We start from the raw sequence: 6,887 nt of genomic DNA on the forward strand, positions 1-6,887 counted from the left end.
GGGGGAGTGAGTGACTTGCCCGAGGGCACACAGGCAGTAAATGGTGGTCGGTGGTCGGAACCCACACGCAGGCCTGTAGGACTCCCACTGAAGCACTTTCCTTTCCTGGCACCGGCGCTGGGCCAGGACAGGCTCCTAAAGGAACCAGATGGGGACCCCGACAGCTCAGGCTTGAGTCTCACTCAGCCCAGCTTTGTCTGCACTCAGCGTGGCCTTGAGCAGGTCACATCGCTTTCTGGGCCTCAGTTTCCCTATCTAAGCCCTGTTTTTCTGTCAAAGGGCCGGAGGGGTGCTGGTGAAGAGCACCCCTTCCCCGTTTCACATCTTAGGAATTCCTGCCCTCTGGAAAGGACCCTGTGGCTCAGGAATTTCCCGCCTGGGCACCAGCTTCCTTTTTGCTTCTTAATAGAGCCTCTGCTCCTCCCTCCCTTTTGTGTGCCACCCCTCCCCCTCCCCACTGGTTCCCTGCTCCCCCTGGGAACCGGGCACAGATCTCTGCAGCCTGGGAGGCGTGGCCAAGTGGGCAAGGCAGTGGGGAGATGGGGGTGCCCTTTGGAACTGAGAACTTCCTCTTCCTCCTTAGGAATGGTGGCCAAGGGCCAGTTTTGGGCTTGGACATCGATCCTGTCCCTGGGGGGGAGCGGGGGTGGGAAGCGGGGGCTGCAGTAAGAAGGGCTCCACCTCTTCTCTCCCTGTAGCCGCAGGGGTGACATTTTTCAGATCTGAACCAGCTGGTCACAGTGCCCCTTGACAGGGAGGGTCATTCCAGCTGTTCCCAGTGCATAGATGGGGAGACTAAAGGCCAGAACCCCCCTCCCCCCAAGTTCATCCAGCCAGACAGGGTGACAAGGACAAGAAGCAAGGGGTCCTGGCCCAGTGCCTCCGTGGCTGCCTGCTGTGGCCTCATTGCACGATCCCCGCGCCTTCCCACCAGGCTGCTTCTTCTAACCCCAAACAGATTGAGAAATCTCTGGAGAACCCAAAGTGCTCTGGGTAATGGGGGGAGGGGACAGTGTCGGGCTCAAAGACCCCACCATCCCCTCAGAGCCCCAGACCCTGGTCTTCAGGGACAGGAAGGATGCTTCACTGGGCAGATGCTGGGCAGCCACCCTCGTCCCAAGCTGCCATGACACCTGCACTCCCTCTCCATGGCCTCACTGAGCTCCAGGCTGCGGCCAGGGGGTGGGAAAAGCTGCCCTCCCCTCCTGTGGCTGCACCAGGCACTTCATCTTTCCCTGAGTTCAGGCATGAGGGTCAAGCGTCACATACGTGAAACCCCCACCCCCAACTCAAGGGAAATCCTCTGAAAATAGGGCTGCATAGAGGGCCAAGGGGTGTGACTGCCAGTGGGGCCCATAGGGCTGGAGCTATTCTAACCCCCTCTTGACAGATGAGGAGACTGTCCCCAGGAGACCGGACACCTCCAGAAGGAGCCAAAGGCAAGCCAAGAATTCCACCCTCAGCAGGAAATGAGCATCAGATGCTAGTTGAGAGTGTCCCTGGCCAGCTGCTCTCCCATCCCCCAACTCCCCAGGGGATGGGTGGAGGCGGGGCGGGGGTGCTGCAGGCCAGTTCCACCTGGCAGGGAGGGCAGCACGCAGGAGCAGACTGGCAGTAGACCCTTCAGCCCAGCCCGGAAGTCAAGTGTGCCAGCACCTGGCCAGGAGCTGTAGTCAGCTCCTTGCATGCAACTCAGGGCTATGGAGGCCCAGGACACGTGTCTTCCGTCCGCTTGGAAATGACAGATGACTTTTTTTTTTAATTGTGGTAAAATACACATAACCAAATGTACCATTTTGACCATTTTAAATATACAGTTCAGTGGCATGATGTCATACATTGTTACGCAACAGTCACCACCATCCATCTCCAGAATTTTTCCACTTTGCAAAACTGAAGCTCCGTACTCATTAAACACTAACCCCCCCTCGTCACCTTCCCACTAGCCTGGCACCCACCATTCTACTTTCCATCTCTATAAACTTGACTATTCTTAGTTCATATAAGTGGAAGCAAAAGGATGGTAACTGTCCTTTGGTAACTGGCTTATGTAACTTCGCATAATGTCATCAAGGTTCATCCATGTTGTGGCATGTGTCAGAATGTCCTTCCTTTTTAAGCTTGAATGATGTTTCATTGTTTATCTTTTCATCTACCCATGGACACTTGGGTTGCTGCCGCCTGTTGGCTGTTGTGAGTAATGCTGCTGTGAGCACGGGTAGACAGCTGACATTTGTCAACAGGTGCCAAGCTCTGTTATAAGTGCTTCGCATGCACTAACTGATTTCATCAGACAATCTTATGAAATGGGTACTCCTAAATTATCCGCTTTTCACAGATGAGGAAATCGAGGCACAGATAGTTCCAGTCATGTGGTGGTCAGTGGTGGAGCTGGAAGCCACACACTAAGCGTTGTGCTATATTACTTATCCCCTAATGTTGATCAACTGAAGTACAGCTTGATGCATTTAAGTCAGACACAAGGAAGGACTGACTGCTGGGCTAGGAGGCTTCGATGCAGAAATGGGAGCTTTTACTGCTCTCCACTCCTTTCTCATCTTTGGAAAAAAAAAAAAAAAGATTTCCCAATCTCTTTCACGACCTTGTCCAGTCAATTAACTGACTCTTCATCCTCACCCTGTGGGGCAGCAGGAGAGGCTGACCCAGTCCTGCCAGCCCAGCCAGAGAATAATGCAGGCGGTGTGTGTTTAACGTCCTCCCTCTATTCCCCCTCTCGAAGCTCCCTGGAAGAGGAGTGGGAGGCAGAGGGAGCCCGTCCTGGCACAGGGCTCAGCAGGTGCAAAAGCCGGCGGGCGGACGGGACTGGAGCCAGGGGGCACCGGGAGGACCTGGCTGGCAGGGCAGTGCTGACCGCGGGCGGGCTCCTCCTCACGGCCCTGCCAGCTTCCCTCTGTGAGATGACTTGCACTTCCCACTGCCCCAGCCCTGGCTCTCACGGCTCTGCTTCCCCCTTCACTTCTCAGGCAGCCGCCTGACCTGGGACCCTTCCTGGAGCCTCTTGTTTCCTGGGGATGTCCCGCTCACTAAGAGCGCTGGGCAGAGCCATCGGATCCTCCGCTGACAGGTGAGGAAACTGAGTCCTGGAGGGGTAAGTGAATGTAAAAGCTGAGGCCTTCGGGCTGGGATCTCTGCCGCCACCCAGCCTTCCCCAAAGGGGAAGTCACTTGCTCAGGGTCATTGGCAGCTGCACCTGACCTCGGCCAGAGTCTCCTGACCCCGCTGAGGACCATGGAGTGGCCAGGACAGCTGACCAGGCACCACCCTCCCAGGCCAGCCCCTCCCAGGAGGGCACCCATCAGAGCAGGCGTACCCCAACGGGCAGTGTCCCGCAACCCCCACGTAGCTGTCTACTTGATAGCAGCCCCTCCCTTCCTCCCAGGAGGAAGTTAGACCCCACACTCCTTTCTGTGTTTGGCAGATGGGGAAAATGAGGCCTGAGGAGAAATGGCTTCCCCTGGTGCTCAATGAGCCTGGCCCACTTCCCGTGCTGGAGGTGGGACCACTCGGGAGAAAGCAGGGCCCACTGGGCAGCAGGACCCTAACCCCAGTGGCCTTCCAAGGAGTGTAAGGCAGGAGGGCCCCCTGGAGGGATGCCCTTCCAGGGCATCAGGGAATCTCCGTGCCAGCCCCAGTGGCCTGGCCTCTTTCCTAAATGGGCCTGGCTTTTCACAATGGCTTTCGGTGGTGATGCAAGATGGCCAACTTCAGCTCCTAGCCCTTCAGACCCGGGGCTGCCCTGGTCCAGCAGCCTGCGGGCCCTTCTCCTAGACGGCATCATTTCCAGGAAAACAGCCTTACTCCACATAAAGTCCCACCCAGTGACAGAGGGTGGGACTTTATGTGGAGTAAGACATGGCAGGAGCTCTGGTGGGAATCCCAGTGCTGTGTAGAGCCAGCCAAGGCTGAAGGGGAGGGGGGAAGCCTGCCCTAAACTGCCACAAGGCCCACCAGTTCCTCAAATCCGGGTGATGGAATGCCTCCTCATCCAACACCAGGGAGCTCTGCCCTTCTGGACTTTGGAGAAGGAAGGCATGATGGTGGGGCTCGGGCATGGGACCACTTGGACCCTGGGACACTCCACCACTTACATCTGTGTTTTTTGTTCTTGTTTTTTTGGCCACGCCTCAGCTTGTGGGCTCTTAGTTCCCCAACCAGAAATGGAACCCCGGCCCTTGGCAGCGAAACCACTGGACCACCAGGGAATTCCCACATCTGTGTTTTTAGGCACATTGCTTCACCCTTTGGGACCTTCCAATCTCTTCTGGAAATGGAGCAGACACTTACTCAGGGGGTTGCCAGGGAAGGCTCCAAGGAGGGAGTGCATATAAATAACAGTAACTGCTACTCGGAGGGAGTGCAAACCCCAGGCCAGGCCCTTATCCAGCACATCAGCATTTTCTCCTATAATGCTCCCAATTTTACACCAGGAGCTAGAGCCCAGAGAGGTGGAGTAACTGCCCAAGGTCACACAGCTAGGAAGGTGCAGAGCTGGGACCCCAGCCCAGAGAGGTCTGAATCCAGAGGCTAATTCTTTTTCTTTTAATTGAAGTGTCGTTGATTTACAATATTATACTAGTTTTAGGTTACAACATGGTGATTCGATATTTTTCCAGATTATACTCCATTTAAAGTTATTATAAAATAAGAGGTTAATTCTTAACCCCTGCACCAAATCCTTAGGAAGGAGGAAAGTCATACATCACTGTGCAGAGCCAGCACAGAGTGTGCCCCAGAAACAGCAGGACTTTTCACAACATTCCTCTTTCCCACAAACTAAGAGTCCAATATTTGGGGATCCTATCAATCTAAGAGCGTTAGGTTCTCTACCGTCTGCTTTCACAGGGCTCAGGAAAGACTGCCGTCCCCCCAACACAACGCCCTCCAGCAAAAGCCGGTGCTTTACCAATGCCTGAAATGTCACTATCCCATGGATGCTCCGTGTATACAGCCCACTATCCGTGTATATATCCATGTGTATAGCCACGTATATTGCTTCTTACAAGCTCAAGGGTCCTATAAGGAGCCCTTGTTGTTTCTGGGGAAGGACACAGGGAGATAGGAATAAGGAGACGTTCACTGTATATCCTTTTGGTACCTTTTTAATTTTGAACTACGTGAATGTATCACTAAAACATTAAGGTTAAAAATGAAAACATTTAACAAATGCATTTTATTATTTTTATTTTTTTAAACATTCATTTATTTATGAAACATTCAGCTGCACCGGGTCGGGTCTTAGCTGTGGCACACGGGATCTTTAGTTGCGGCATGTGGACTCTTAGTTGCAGCACGCCTGTGGGGTCTAGTTCCCTGACCAGGGATCGAACCTGGGCCCCCTGCATTGGCAGTGTGGAGTCAGCCACTGGACCACCAGGGATGTCCCAACAAATGCATTTTAAAAGCTGCTAATGAGCAGGTGGGTGTATGTGCACCCAGAGGATGGGAATCCCTGGAAGGATGAAGGGTTTTGTAATGACCCCATGGGTCCCAGGAGAGGAGTGGACCCAGAGGTGGGTGTGACCTGTCCAAGTATCAGTCCACTCCAAGCATTTCACTAGAGCAGGGGCCCAGGGAGGCTGCCCTGTGTCCCCAGAGGTGCTTAGCCACGGGGCTGTGACGGCTCCCAGCAACTCCGCCAAAAAGGGCCCTGCGCTGTCTGTCACCCAGCGGGCCCTGATTCCCCCAGACCTGGAGCTCTGTGCCTCAGCCCTCGTCAGCAGCCCCCTCCGATCACCTGATCGCAGTGCCTGGCACAGGCCCACTGCCCAGTGTTCTTCACTGACTGGCTGGGGAAGGACTGTCCCATCTCCTCCCCCTGGGCCGAGGATGGACGGTGGGCAGACACTGACCTTGGTGGGAGGGACCTCTGACCTGCTGGAGTTGCCTAAGGGACTCAGGGGTAGCAAAGGAAGGGAGGGGACCCTGCAGCCTCCTCTCCTCACCAGGGCAGTGCTGAGGGGCCCCGCCAGGACCACATCCTAGCCACTGAGGGTGCTGCCCCTGTGTCTTGAGGCCCCATGTGGTCCAGGGCCTGGAAGGAAGGGGCCGGGGTCACCAGGCAAGGAAGGAAGAGGGAGAGGCCGTGTGGGCACGGAGGTGACACGATGACTGCCCCTCGCAGCAAGCCCTCGGTGCCGGGTCTCTTTGTCCGGCGTCATCTACCCCTGAGTTTCCTCACCTACTGGGCGCTCCCTCCCACGTCGCAGATAAGGAGACCGAGCCTCGGGGGAAAGGGCCCAGGTCACCAGCTGTGGGAGGGCAGCGCTGAGACCTGAACACGCTCAAGCATGGGTGAAGGGCCACAGAGGGCACAAGTCCGGGTGGAGCTAGGGGGGACACCCAGGTCCCTCCTGTCACCCCAGGCTGTCCTTGGGTAATCAGGCTGTGTTCATCCTGTCCTCAGACCCGAGCGCCCTGCCTTGGGCAGGCAGCCCCCACACCCTTTCACTGCCCTCCAGCCTCATCAAGGACCCACATGCTCAGGGCCAGACACCAGACATGACCCTCAGTCCACAAAGGAGCCCCAGGAAACATGGGCACTGGGGGAAGCCAAGCTGAGCCGAAGCGGGAGGAGTAGGGGGCCATGCGGGGGGAGGGAGTGGCCAGGCAGAGGTGCGACCAGGGGTCAGAGGTAGGGCCCAGGACCCGAGATCTAGGGGCAAACAGGATGTCCTGCTGCACAGGGGAACACAGACACCAGGCAAGGCCCGGGCACTGACAGGGGCTGGCACATTCCAGGAACGCACACACATGTGAACACACACACACACACACGCACACACGCACACGTTTCCTTATCAGCCAGACAACATGGTTCACAAGTCCGGAAGCAGCTCTGAGAGGCAGCCCCCCCCCCCCCCCCCGCT

The sequence above is a fragment of the Lipotes vexillifer genome, unplaced genomic scaffold (assembly GCF_000442215.2).
Source record: "Lipotes vexillifer unplaced genomic scaffold, Lipotes_vexillifer_v1.1 scaffold584, whole genome shotgun sequence".
Classification (NCBI taxonomy): domain Eukaryota; kingdom Metazoa; phylum Chordata; class Mammalia; order Artiodactyla; family Lipotidae; genus Lipotes; species Lipotes vexillifer.